This window comes from Mus pahari, chromosome 14 (assembly GCF_900095145.1).
Source record: "Mus pahari chromosome 14, PAHARI_EIJ_v1.1, whole genome shotgun sequence".
Classification (NCBI taxonomy): Eukaryota; Metazoa; Chordata; class Mammalia; order Rodentia; family Muridae; genus Mus; species Mus pahari.
In genome coordinates this window covers 10,176,367-10,189,412 of record NC_034603.1, presented here as the reverse complement: position 1 = coordinate 10,189,412, position 13,046 = coordinate 10,176,367, and the positions used below count along the sequence as shown (strand labels likewise).

Genomic DNA, 13,046 nt, shown 5'->3' with positions numbered 1-13,046 from the left:
TTTTCAAGTTTAGGAATTCTCTGGTGGAATTTTTAGGGTCACTAATATATACCATCATATAAAGTAAGAATTTATAAGTTAATTATAATGTAACATATATTTGACTCTATTAATAATTTGGGCACCTCTCCTTGTGATTTTTGAAAGATTTTTTCTTTCTTTCCTCTACATGTTATTTCTTATATTCTGCAATCAGACATATAAGATTAACAGTCACTTCCTTTCATTAACATATATTTATTCACCTCTCATATCATGAATTCTGAATGATATTATTCTGAAATGTTACTTTTGCATCATAATGTAATCACAATTAATAGTTTGTGTTCATAAAGAGTAAGCTCTTGTTTAATATCACCTTTGTCCTTGAAATGCCATGTTGGTGATGAAGTTTCATACTGAAATTTCTGTGCCCAGGCTATTGACACTTAAGAAATTTATCAGTATCCTCAACGGAGGCAGTGGCCAGACACATAGAAAACAGTGAATCACAAGCTGGAAGGAAGCAGAAATGTCCCACTAGCTGTGTGTGTGTGTCAGATACTGACTGATGTTTTTTGGTTCTCCTGTCAACTATGTTCTCCTTACAGTTGAAAGACTTCTCCCCTGAGTTCTCTTTACATCTTTCTAACAGAATCAGAGGAAAGAGGATACACACTGAGGGGGAACATTTTATTATCTTGAGAGAAAGAGGTACACTTGCATTATTAAAGAGAGAAATATGTGGCAGAATAGAATAAACCTCATTCTTTTATATTAATTATTTATTTACTTTGTATTCTGATTGAATACAGCCTTCCCTCTCTCCTCTCCTAGTCCCTTCCTGTGACTTCTTCTCCTTACTCCATCTCTATTCCCCTTCTTCTAGGAAAACGGGAGACTTCCCATGGACAGCAAACAGTCTTGTCACATTAAGTTGAAGTAAGACTGGGCACATCTTTAATTGGGGCTAGACAAGGCAGCCCAGCTAAAGAAAAGGAATCCAAAGGCAGGCAAGGTAGTCAGAGATAGCCTCTGCTCCTGCTTTATGAGTGCCACATGAAGACCCAGATGTACAACTCTTACATGTGTATAGTGGGTCTAGGACCATCCCATACATGCACTCTGGTTGGCAGGTCATTCTCTCTGAGCCCCTATGAACCCAGGTGAGTTGATTCTGTAAGTTTTCTTGTGGTGTCCTTGACCACTCTTGCTCTTTAGTTCTTCCACAGGTTGCCCCCTCCCCCCAAGCTCCACTTAATGTTTGTCTGTGCGTCTCTGCATCAGTTTCCATCAGTTGCTGGGTGGAAGCCTCTCTGATGATAGATAAACTAAGCTTCTGTCTGCAATTAGAGCAGAATATGATTAATAGTGTCAGGCATGGGGGTCCCTCGAATGGCATGTGTCTCAAGCTGAGCCAGTCATTGTTTTTCCCTTCTCTTAAATTCTACTCCATCTTGTTGGTAGGACATCTGCACATCTTGCTTGTGGGAATAATTGTGGATCTAAGATTTTGTGGTTGGTTTGGTGTACAAATCTCTCCACTCGAAGACTTTCCTGGTTACAGGAGATGTCCAATTCAGGATCCATGTCTTCCATTGCTAAGAGTCTTAGCTAGGTTCACCCTCATTGATTGACAGGAAATTCCAATGTCCTGTGTTTCTACCTTGACCCCAGAAATTCCCCAACAATCTAGTTGTCTCTCCCAGTACTTTCTTCCTGTGTCTTCCCTTTACCTCATTCCTTTGGTTCCTATTCCAACACCCTCCCTTAGCCAGTCCCCTCCATCCTTGTACCCATCTTCAGTGTGTAAACTATTTCTTCTTCTTTTTTTTTTTTTTTCAGTGAGATTCAAGTCCATCTTGGGCCCTCCTTGGATTTGTGGTTTGTAGCATGACAATTGTTTATTTTATAACTAATATTAACTTACAAATAAGTACATACCACGTGGGTCTGGGTTACCTCACTCAGGATGATTTTTTTTTTCTAGTTCTATTCATTTTGCTCAATACCATCACCAGCTTGATTGTATTTTCTTGTATTTCTTTAAAGGATTTATTTGTTTGCTCTTTAAGGGCTTCTACCTCTTTGCCTGTCTATTTCTTTAAGGGAGTTATTTATATCATCCTTTAAAACCTCTATCATCTTCCTAAAGTGAGATTTTAGGTCAGAATCCTGCTTTTACAGAGGGTTAGGGTATCCAGAGGTTGCTGTGGTGAGAGAACTGGGTTCTGGTGGTGCTGAAGTGTATTGGGTTTTATTACTTACATTCTTGTGATTGCCTCTTGCCATCCCATCTTTGGTGTTAACTGGCCTGGGGGCCTCTGGCTAGAGCTTGGCTCTTTGGAAGCAGGTAGAGCTCTGTGACCTGGATTAGAGCCAGTCCCCTTAGAGGGTTGGGGGCAAGAAGTGCTGTCTCTTGTTAGAAGTGCCTCCTGTGTCTCTGGTTAGAGCAGGCCTCCCATGTCCCTGGTTAGGGTAGAACTTTAGTGTTCCTGGCCAAGGTGAACCTCCTGGAAGATAGGCAGGCTCTGGTGCAGGATCTGCCCCAGTTGCCCACAGAGGTACAAACCAGAAAGACTGTACCCCTGGTTAAGGTAGACCTCTTGTGTCACTATTCTTTGCAAAGCTCCTGGGAGTCTAGCAGGCTGTATCCTGGCTACTGCAGACCTCCTTGGGAGGCAGGCAGGGTGTAGGATGTGGGAGGGTATCAGGCCACTGCTCTATCCCAGGTGGGGAAGCAGACTGGAGAGAAGGTGGAGCTTAGCAGGGCAGATGGGTCCCAAGTCAGCTGGGCTCTGTGAATGTCCCAGCTGGAGTGGGAATTTGGGTAGGAATCTCACCTGTGTTTCTGGTTACTGTGGACCTCTTGGGAGGCAGGCAAACTGTAGGGTGTGTGAAGGAGGGTATTGGCCCACTGATCTGGGCAGACCTCACTCATTTCCTTATGAAGGCAGTTAACTGTATGAATTTACCCCCTTAACACTGCCTTCATTATGTCCTATAAGTTTATGTATGTTGTACATTCCTTTTAATTGAATTCTAGAAAGTCTTTAATTTCTTTCTTTATATCTTTCACGATTCAGTGGTCATTGAGTAGGGAGTCATTCAGTTTCCGTGAGTTTGTGGGCTCTCTGTTGTTTCTGTTGTTGTTGAATTTCAGCTTTAACATCTGCTTGTCTGATAAGAAACGGGGTACTTTCAATTTTCTTATATCTGTTGAAACTTTCTTTGTGACCAATTATATAGTCAATTTTAGAGATGGTAACATGAGGTACTAAGAAGAAGGTATATCCTTTTTTGTTTGGGCAAAATGTTTTGTAGATATCAGTTAAGTCCATTTGAGGCATAAAGTCTGTTAGTTCTCTTATTTCTTTCTTTGGTTTCTGTTTTCTTGTCCTTTGTAGACAGTGGGGTGTTTAAGTGGTTCACTATTGTTTGGAGTTTGATTTGTGATTTAGTCTTTAGTATTGTTTCTTTTGAAAATGTGGCTGCCCTTGTATATGGGGCATTGATATTCAGAATTCAGACAGCATCTTGGTGTATTTTTTCTTTGTGAGTATGAAGTATCCTCTTTCTTCTCTTTTGATTAATTTTGGAGGAAAATCTATTTTAGTAGAATGTGTTTGTTTGCTTGGAAAATCATTTTTTAGACCTTTACTATGAGGTAATATCTGTCTTTGATGTTGAGATATGTTTTTTGTGAGCAACGTAATAATGGATCATGCCTTTGCTTTTATTCTGATCATTGGTGTCTTTTAATTGGAGAATTGAGTGCATTGATATTGACAGATATTAAAGGCCAATGATTGTTAAGTCCCACTCTTTTCTGTAGTGTGTGTGTGTGTGTGTGTGTGTGTGTGTGTGTGTGTGTGTGTTTTCCTTTTCTTTTTGCCCATGTTACATGATTTCCTGTATTTTCTTTGGTGTAGTTAACCTCACGGAGCTGGAGTTTTCCATTTACTATCTTTCTTAGGGTTGGAGTTATGCATAGATGTTTATATTTTGTTTAATCTAGAATAACTTGTCTTCTCCATCCATGGTAATTGAAAATTTTGCTAGGTATAGAAATCTGTGTTGGCATCTGTGGTCTTTTAGAGACTGTAAGCCATCTCTGGCTTTTAGAGTCTGTTGAGATGTCAGGTGTAATTCTAATAGGATTTTATATGTTATTAGACCCTTTTCCCATGTGGTTTTTAATATTCTTTGTTCCGTATACTCAGTGTTTAGATTAGTATGTGGCGGGAGGATTTTCTTTCTTTCTTTCTTTCTTTCTTTCTTTCTTTCTTTCTTTCTTTCTTTCTTTTCTTTCTTTCTTTCTTTCTTTTTTCTTTTTTGTACATTCTATTGGCTGTTCTGTAAGGTTTTTTTTATGTTTATAGCAAGATTAGGATCAGAAAACTTTTTTCTATGAATATGTTGAAAATATTTTTGGGGCCTTTGAGCTGGGAATCTTCTCCTTCAATTTCTATTATTATTAGGCTTGGTGTTAGCATAGTATCACAAATTTTCTGGATGTTTAATGTCAGGAACTTTTTAGATTCAACATTTTCTTTGACCGATGTATCAATTTCTTCTACTATACCTTCTATGCCTGAAATTTCTCTTCCATCTCTTATATGCTGTTAGTGATGCTTGTGTCTATAGTTCTGTTCTCTGAGGTTTTCATCTCCCGAATTCCTTCAGTGTGTTTTGTTTTGTTGCTCCTATTTCTATTTTCAGGTCTTGAAAATTGTTTTCATTTTCTTCACCTGTTGGTATTTTCTTGTATTTTGTTGAGGCATTTATTCATTTCCCCTTCAAAGGCCTGTATCACCTTCATAAGGTTGTGCTTCAGTGTGTTTAGATGTCCAGGTCTTGCAGGGGTAGCTGGGCTCTAGTGTTGTCATATTGCTCTTGCTCTTGTTGATTGTGTTCTTGAGCTGGACTTTGCATATCTCCATCTTATGGCTATTGTAGGTTTAGATGCTGATTTCTGAGTTTTTCTTTGATGAGTGTTTCCTTGGTCTCTCTTTCATCTCTGTCTTCTGGCCGGAGTGGCCTAATGTTCTGATGGTTACTGAATCTTCAGGTCAAGTACAGTATGCCCCCTGGGTGTTGTGTGGGCTGAATGGCCTCTTGGGTTTTGAGGGTATACCTGTTCTCTGAGGTTCCTAGTACCAGTTTGGCCTGGAGTCCCTTGTGGCAGCCTGTCCCATGAAAAAGCAAGTAGAGCTCTGGACTGAAAAGGCAGCACAGGGAACAGGATGCCGCTTACTTATACTGAGTGTTCCTTAATGTGACTTGGCAGGACCTGGTTATCCTTGCTGCTGGCAGGCTTCCAGGAATGCAAGCAGAGTTTTGGGACCAGAAAATTTAGTGCAGTGGACAAGGTAAAAAAAATCTCATAATGCCAGTAGATCCTTTTGTTTTCTCTCTTCTGTGACAAATGTAAAATACAACCATCAATGTTTATGCTGGCATTAATTCTGGTACATACAATAGAGTCACATTGTAAAGTAGGCATAAGATGAGTCCCCAGATATGCCTGTATCCTCATTTCCAGAACTGTGAAAATTGTAGATTATTTACAAAGGGAAATTAATGTTTCAAAAGGAATGAAGATTCCTAATCATCATAACTAAAATGAAGAGGCTACTGGAAAGCATGAATGGGTTGTAAATCACTATGGGAGCCTCAAATTAGCATTATATTCTATCTAGATTATCTGACTATCTGGATTAATTAAACCCTTTGAAATAGGATTAGTGTGTTTTACAAAGACATACCCATTCTCTCTCTCTCTCTCTCTCTCTCTCTCTCTCTCTCTCTCTCTCTCTCACACACACACACACACACACACACACACACACACACATCAACAAACATACACAGTGGACAAGGTGGGTGGAAGAGTGATTATGAAAATAAAGTTAAAGTGACATATTCATAAGGAATCTTGATCTGATTTAATCACTGGCTTTTAATGATGCATAAATGACCATAAACCAAATTGATCAGGCTTACCCTAGGAAGATAAAATGCAGAAAAAGAGAAAGAAAACAAACAAACAAATAAACAAAAACCTTCTGCAAGGGGTAATAAGTTCACTGATTCTTTGTCATCTTACTCTTATACCCAGACAAGTCTTAAACAGACTTTGAGTTTCAGATCCATAAAGTAATAAATTTGTAGTTTTCTTTTAATCATGGTAGGTTTTAATTATGGTTTAATCACGTTGTGCCTGAACTATAGGCTCTAGATTCTTCCTTACACTCTGCAGGTAGCTAAATAAATGTTCTTTAATCTTTTAAGGTTTCAAATATTTATCACAGCCCAAGTAGAAGCTTAATACACTCAGGAAAGTTTTAAATAATTAGGTCTTAGGTCAGATCAATTGTATTAAACCCAAAAAATGCAAGAGATCCAGGTACATCATGTGGAAGACTCTAGGATGTTTGCATGAGTAGGATCTGCCACCCTGTAATCTTCATGAGACAGAAAACTGTTAATGGACTCAAATTAACAAAACAAACTCATCTAATCAGAGTCTATACCAACTCTAGGAAATTTTCCTCACCATTGTAGGAGGGATTTGATTTCCTGGAGCACTGAAGGGGCCATTGTTGACACTATTTACAACAAGGCAGCTCCACAAAAGAAAATAATGCAAATATATTAAATCTCTACATTTTTTTTCTGTTACAAAAAATATTCAGAGTTGTAAATCTGAAGATTTGGGGAAAAGCTTAAGTTTTGTACTTAGAATCAAGAAAGAATGAAAATCACACGGAAATATGATGGTAAAGAAATGAAATGGTATAGAATGGAGGTATTATTATTATTATTATTATTATTATTATTATCATTAATCATTTTTACAATCAAGCATCTCCCTCTGGTCTTCCCTCCAAGAGCTCCTCCTTCTTGTCTCCAAGAGAATGTCCTCACCCCCCTCTCCCCACCCAGCCAGACCTCCAGAGCATGCATTCTGTAGTAAAGGAAACTTCATATTTATTCTGTTATCCTTCCATCCTTTCTTCCTTTTTCCCTCCTTCCCTCCTTTTTTCCCTTGCTACATCCATTTTTCATTCTCTTCTCTTTCCAATCACTTTTCGATTTCTTTTTTCATTTATGTATCCTTTCTTTTCTTCCTTTTATCTTTCAATCTTTCTTTTCCATCCTTCCCTCATGTTCCATGCAGGAGTTATGTTTTTGTTATGCGGATAATGTTTTGAGTCTAAGTTAACTATAACTGAAACAAAAGATCATTCCAATCAATGCATACTAGTATGATAAAGAAACATAACAAAATCCCTAAATTTTAATTTAAACTCAGGTTTATACTACCAGAGGAATATTTAAGCTTATGTTTAAGCTCCTTAGTAATTCAATATCTCTTTTGGGAAGTTTACCCTGTAATTTTAGTCAGGAAATTCTTCCTTACATCAAACTAAAATTCTCTTTATTATAACTCAGCATTGATTAAAATATAACCTAACATCTGTGAATGGAAGCCTCCTATACTAGAAGTATATTCTTCTGATTATGTATTTTTTTTCTCAAGTTTGAGTTTGGAGAGATCAGTATGAGTGACATTATGAAATATAAAAGGGAGAAATATGGTTATAAATCTCATTCTCATACCCACCCCATACCCTAGAAGCACCTTCATGAATCATGATTTTCCTATATTTATCTAACTGTTCTTGAATGCTTTTTCATAGTGTTCATAACAACAGGCCAGTGAAAGGTTTGTTACATAGGATTGTTTATTCTTATTCATTCCATCATAATATTTTACTTGACTCTTACAAAAGACCAAGGAGAAAGATGTTATTACTCTTATCTCTGAGATGAGAACACTACCATCTATAGGTGCAGTTGCCTCTTTCTCTGTTGAAACTCTTGTCTAGTATTTCCTGGTTCCAGGAATCATGCTGTTAAAACACTGCTGCCTACAGTGGGGTGGCCTGATTTCTTGGCCATGAGAGTGACAGGAAACCACACATTAAAGGACTTTCCCTTGAGATTTCTTAGGAAGAACCCCAGTAGACCAGATGGATCACTTGGCTCTTTCTCAAGGATCCAAATGTTCATAATCTTGTTTCATTCTAACTCTGTGAAGTTTATTTGTAGACATAGCACTGCTCTAGAAATTTGCCATTACAGGTTATAGTGAAATGGCTTAGGGGACCTGCAGTATGAAAATGAATATTTGGATTTCAAACCAATAACTATTCAGACTGAGTTCTAATTCTTTGCTCATGGCAAGTAAAGAATTTCCAATCACGCAAAGGGACTTTATTTATGCAGCACTTTCCAGTTGAATAGCACTGCTTTTTCTGAGTGATTTTTTTTCAGTGGGATGATATATTATGCAAGTTGCTGCTATTTTATTGTTCCATGTAAAGGTGATTTAAAAGTTTCTCCTGTGATATCATTACCTAGCACCGGTCTCAAAGACTCTGCTTTTTTAGCCAGTTGGCAAGTCCCTTCATCCCCCATGACGGAGACATCTGAAAGGCAGTTCCTCCAGGAAGTGTCAGGACCGATATTTGGTCTTACTTACAGCCAGTAGACGTCATAAGTCACACCCCTGACCGTGTTCAGGCGTATGTGACAGTATCTGATAAGACAGAAAGATTCAGTCAGTCCAACATGCTGCTGACTTTGAAGATGACCACAGACAGAGAGAACAGAAGCTAAAGATCACTGCCAGTTACACAATAATTAATTCAAAACAGTTTTGTGACAAGGACAGAGATTAAATTCACCAATGCCAATTTTTTTTTTTTTTTTTTTCAGGAATCAGGTCTACTGGTTTGTGAAACTGAGCAAGACACTAAACATGCCTGTACCTCAATTTCTGCCTCCTTAAAACTGGAGGGGTTTTAATTATCAGGATTATTACATACATTACTTAACATATATATTATTATGTCATTTATATATTATATTAAATATATTTTATGTTAAATAAGTCAAAGGAATCAAAGCACTTTGAATACTCTTTAGAGAAGAATGGAAATTCAAAGCAATGTTCCCTAGAAGTACAACTTCAGATTAGGATTTTTATAATCCAATTAGATATATTTTGTGACTTAAATTTCAAGCCCAGGGCACTGCACATTCACTGAGCTCCTAAGAAAGTCTATATTCTTATTTATTTTAAAGTATACAGTACTAAAATGAAATTTCAGTCACTTCTTTTTGTTTTAAGGATTCATTTATTTTTAATATTTGTCTTGAAGTTGGTAAGTACATGTGAGTGCAGGTGCCTGCTCAGGCCAGAGTCCTGTGCTCTCTAGAACTGAAATTATAGGGGGTTGTGGGATGCAAGATCTACATGCTGGGAATCAAACCCAGGTTTTCTATAAGAACAGTAAGAGACTTTAACTTCTGAGTCACCTCTCCAGAAAGCCCCCCTACACACCTATATTTTTCTTTAATATTGAGTAGACATAGATAGGATCTTAAATACTATATTTGAACATAATCATAAATTTATATTCTTTGTCAATTACCCTGTAAATCTTAATCATAGAATATACTCTGCTCCCAAGAAACAATCAGAAAATCTTCTATTAATAAATCTATGAATCCTATAAATTTATGTGAAAAGGGTACAGAATGAAAGGATACCACAAAAGGAATTGTAAGGAGGTACCAGTTTTTACCTTTTACTTTGTTTGATTTATGTGTATGCCCATGTGCACAAGAGTACCAGTGGAGGCAAAAAGAGGGAGTTGAAATTACAAATAGTTGTGAACCACAGGATAGGAATGTTCAGATCCAAATTCCTGTCCTTTGTAGGCATAGCAGTGGTTCTCAAGTGCTATGCCATCTCTGTAGCCCATTGCACACGGGCCTTCAATAAACAAAGTGATAGTAAGATAAAAGGTTTATGTGCATACCATCAAAACCTCTTGGAAGGACACAAGGAAGGACCTGGAATGGCAATATTGTAGATGCTTGTCATTTTAACTGATGGGAAATCAATAAGGATCAAAGCTGTAGACTGATGGGAATGCATGGCACTGATAGAAACAAACAATAAAATAACAGAGTAAGGTAGTCATTCTGGTATCTAGTCTTTGGGAATCTTTTTTTTTGAAGAGCTAATGTCCATCACCTCCCAGAATATACAGAGTCCTCCCTAGCCTATGACTCTGTTACCACAGGATAATGAGGGGTTTACTGATGGCATTAAAGTAAGGATTTGAAGTGGTGGGTTATGGCAGAATGTCCAGATGGGTCTGATTTGATAGGAAGGCAGCATGTCAAAGTCAAAGCAGGAAGTCATGATGGGGTAGAGATGAGGAGAAGGAGAGGCTGTGATGTAAAGATTCATGCAACCTCCCGAGTCTTGATACCCAAGGACTCCAACAGAACTTGCTTGAGGAGAGTAGGCCTATTAATCTCTTGGTCTGTAGGATTTTACAGCTTGAGATAAATGATAAATGCATATTGTTACCACAACCACAGGTTGCTGTTTATTTTTCTAATATTTTTACTGACAGTATGTTTTTCATATGTGCTTTGTATTTTATTTTGCTGCACGTATTTTCACCACACATTGTTTGTGAGACTAGTGTGAGGTCTTGGATAAAAATGAATTTACCTTTACTCTTATTGTTGTACAACTACAAGGTCTTCTGAGCCTTCAAAATACTCGGGGTGGCCTTAAATTATGAAGCTACTATTTCAGTCTTCTGGGTAGCTGAGATGACAAGCCTGCCCCATTAGGCCTAATTCAAACTTTTACTTTTGAGATTATAATTGAATAATTTCTGCTTCCCTTTCCATCCTCAATATCCTCCCACCTACCCCTCCTTATCCTTTTTCAAAGTCATAACCTCTTTTTGTATTCATTGTTGGTACACACATATTATATATATATATATTATATATGAGTGTGAATATATATGTGTGTGTGTTTATGTTATATTTATATGTTTGTAAATATATAAACACAACATGAGACTGTGAATTTTTAGCCAAAAGTAAATTGGCCTGCATACAAAACTTTATCTTCTGGCTTTTATACTGAAGGACTTTTCCCTTGGCTTGTATGTGCTCACATCTGTGATTGTAAGATAAAGCAGCTGTGTGGCACTGCAGTTAGGTGCACTGGCCTCCTGATGAACACACCACAATCACAGCTCACCTCCTACGATGGGGATACCAACTAGTCTTACAAAGAAGGCTTCTGGGAGGTTCTTGAATGAAATGGGAGAAAGTGGTATTCACAATTCATACATTTTTTAGTTATGATTCTTGCCTTCTTTCTCAATTATAGTTGCTATTTTTCATGCTCTTAGTTTTGCTGACACAGTACTTTTGCTTTATATCTTTATTATACTTTTAAAGAAACCTAAGAGCTTTGAAAATCAGATAAAATATTTAAACAAAACATAATATTTGAATATACTTATATATATTTTTTCTCTAATTATTTACTAATAATGGTTTTAACCCTACAATATTTGATAGCTGAAGTCATATGCTTAGAGTCTAGTTAGTGTGTGTTTAGAATAACTGGTTTCATCCCAACATATAAAGCTTTTCTTGATGGCAAGTGCTTGTCATTCTGGAATCTGTGGGAATAAAATCATCCCCTATGGAGCAAATTAGGACATGTTTAATAAGTTGGTAAAAATATATCAAAATTGTTGATATCAATTGATTTATGTTTCGATCAAAAGTAGGAAGTACTCAATTCACACATCAATGGAATGTTCCTTTGTTTCTTGGAGTCAGCGTGATAATCAGATTACAAACACAGCAATCCAAGTGTAACAAGGAAGAGCAGTGTGCTTTGGTGTTGTGGTATACTGGAATATTTATGAAGGTGGGCCTTTAAAAACTGTATCATCTGAGAAAAATTGAAAGGAGGATGGACCTAGCCATGGGGCAATCTGGGGAGCAGATAAGCCTCATTCCTGAGGAAACAGAGTCAGGGTAATGAGGCAGAGATATGAAGTACAATTTATGCTTACCTCTGACTCGCTTAAAAATAAATGAGACTCAGAGTATGGTTCTTTTATTTGACTTTGACCATGACCAGGCAGGGGTGGGGGAGGACTAACTCCTAATTTACTCTTCCCATTGCTGACCTGGCTAATTCCCCAGTGGTGAACCCCAAAGAGTTGCAGTTTCCTCTAGCCATGTGCTCATGTTCCATATCCCCTCATGGTGGCTTCCTCTTCTGCTTCTAATTCTGCTCTGATCAACCATGTGACCACAACCACAACAACAACAACAACAACAACAAATACACTGCCTACCTCTAATACCTCCAGTAATTGGCTGTAGCTATGTTTAAATTAAGGAACAGTATTTGTTGTTTTGTTTTGTTTTGTTTTTTTTGAGACAGGGTTTCTCTGTATAGCCCTGGCTGTCCTGGAACTCACTTTGTAGACCAGAAATCCACCTGCCTCTGCCTCCTGAGTGCTGGGATTAAGGCAAGGAACAGGATTTGTATAACAAAAGCTGGTAAACTTGTTGTATACTTGTAGGCCTAGCCCTTAGGGTACAGAATTTAGCATTACAATGCAATAGCAACAGGCTAAACCTCAAAAGAAACATATTTGGTGTAATTAAAGAATGATGTAGATGTTTTTGAGCCCAGTAAAGGGCAAAGCGGCAGGAGCAGAAGTGAGAGTAGGGTTATCAGACAGACGAGGCCAGGCTTCGTGTGTTATTACGTACATACAGGTTGTTCTGTAAATGAGAGAAGAAGCTGAGTGGCAGGTTTATGTTGAACAGTAAATTGCATGTGATATATACACTGAAATAATAACAGTAGCTGCTAAGCACAGGAGTAAAAGTAAGAAAAAAGCATGAGAGAGAAGAGGAAGCAGGGTATTCTTATGAGGAAAGAGGTTATACTGGCTTTCTTCAGTGTAGTACAAACCCACTGACAAATACTCTTGAAAGAGGATCCGAGGCTGATCCGGCACCCGGCACCTTTCCCCGCCCGAGGAGGGGNGTTCGCCTGGGAGTAGTCCCCCGGCATCCAGCGCCTTTCCCCACCCGAGGAGGGGTATGCGTCCGAGAGCAGTACTAAGGCTTGGTCCGGCATT

General features: G+C 38.0%; 1 pseudogene; it reads right to left on the bottom strand.

Moving 5' to 3' along the window:
• Window positions 1–9,713: 9,713 nt before the first annotated feature.
• Window positions 9,714–13,046, bottom strand: part of LOC110331190 — a 5,560-nt pseudogene continuing 2,227 nt past the window's right edge.